This window comes from Poecilia latipinna, unplaced genomic scaffold, assembly GCF_001443285.1.
Source record: "Poecilia latipinna isolate Pla-1442-1.1 unplaced genomic scaffold, P_latipinna-1.0 Scaffold1409, whole genome shotgun sequence".
Lineage (NCBI taxonomy): Eukaryota > Metazoa > Chordata > Actinopteri > Cyprinodontiformes > Poeciliidae > Poecilia > Poecilia latipinna.
Genome location: NW_015114025.1, coordinates 137330 through 138732, shown reverse-complemented (window position 1 = coordinate 138732; position 1403 = coordinate 137330).

Below are 1403 nucleotides of genomic sequence, written 5' to 3'. Positions count from 1 at the left end.
GTGTAGTTTAAATTAATTATAGACACATTTTTAAAAGACAAGAATGAATAAAGTTTAATTTAATTTCAACCAGGGGTGAAAGTAGTTTTAAATTCTTGGGGGTACTATAACAAAAGTATATATATATGTATATATATATAGAACTTCTTTGTGTGCTTTGGCGTTTCTGTGCTGATGAATGTTTTTGCGAAGCGATAAAAGCTGGGTATCTCTTGAATTGCTACAAAATGGAGCTGTATTTCCCTCATACTGACACATGAGACCTAAATCCTGAACATCATGGCATGGAGTCATCCCAGTTTTCCATGTCTGGCGTAGAACCATTCATTTTAGCTTTTAAACTGGTTATATTGATCCTGTGTCCAGACAGAGGGATAATCAGTAGCCCAGCATCATGACCTGTTTGTTCTGAAGATCCTGCAGCTTCCACTTCATCTTCCTGACATGGCGCCTCCTCACTCTGACTCTCAGAGCACTGATAAGTTAAAAGCACATATTCTGAAGTTGGGATATTTTTCCACCAACAGGTTACATAGGAATCACCTCACACCAGATGTTGGACTGGATTTTATTTTAATGTCATTTGTGAATGTTAGAGCCTCATTTTCAACAGTGGAGCTATAAAGCTTGAAAAAGGTTATTATTTTGGAGAAAGACTCAACAACATTAATATTTCCACTAAATAAGAAGCAAAGAAATAGTTTGATAGAGGAAAAACCTCTCAGACTGAGCTCAAAGCAAGATGCCAGAGAGCAATAAAAGTTTTTTTTTTTAATTAGACAATTAATTTAATTTCACATAGAAATTAAGCCATTTGTTTGTTTGTAGAAGCCATTTGTTTGTTAAATACTTAATGAAACATATTTACCATGTTTGATGTTTGTTCTGAATGACGTATGCTCACAGACGAATGGGATAATTAGTCCAAGTTTGTCATTTATTGAACGTTCAGAAACTACAGCGGCTGTAAAGAGCCACAGCAAAGGTAAACAAAGGCAAAATAACCCGAATAGGTGATCAACTCTAAATCACTTGCACCTTGTTATTCTCTCTTTGTCACTTAAGGACACCCGTTGCCGTGGCAACCGCCTGCGCTCCTCGAGCCCAGCACAGAATAAGTTAAAACAATTTAGTCCATTATGATATTAGGTTTTCAGGCTTGATATTTATTTTGCGATTATTAATAACCGTTCCCCTGAATACAGCGGTGGTTGATTAGTTAATTTTAAACTTCTGCTTTGCTAGTTATTTTGGTAATGGAACCGAAACGCACAGAATTGCGCAACACCTTGTTGAAACAATAATTACTGAGATTATTATTTTTGTTGGGTCTAGGGTTGCCACCTTACTGAAATAAATATAAGGGACGCCCACCACAGCGTGTTGCCCTACTTTCATGTGTT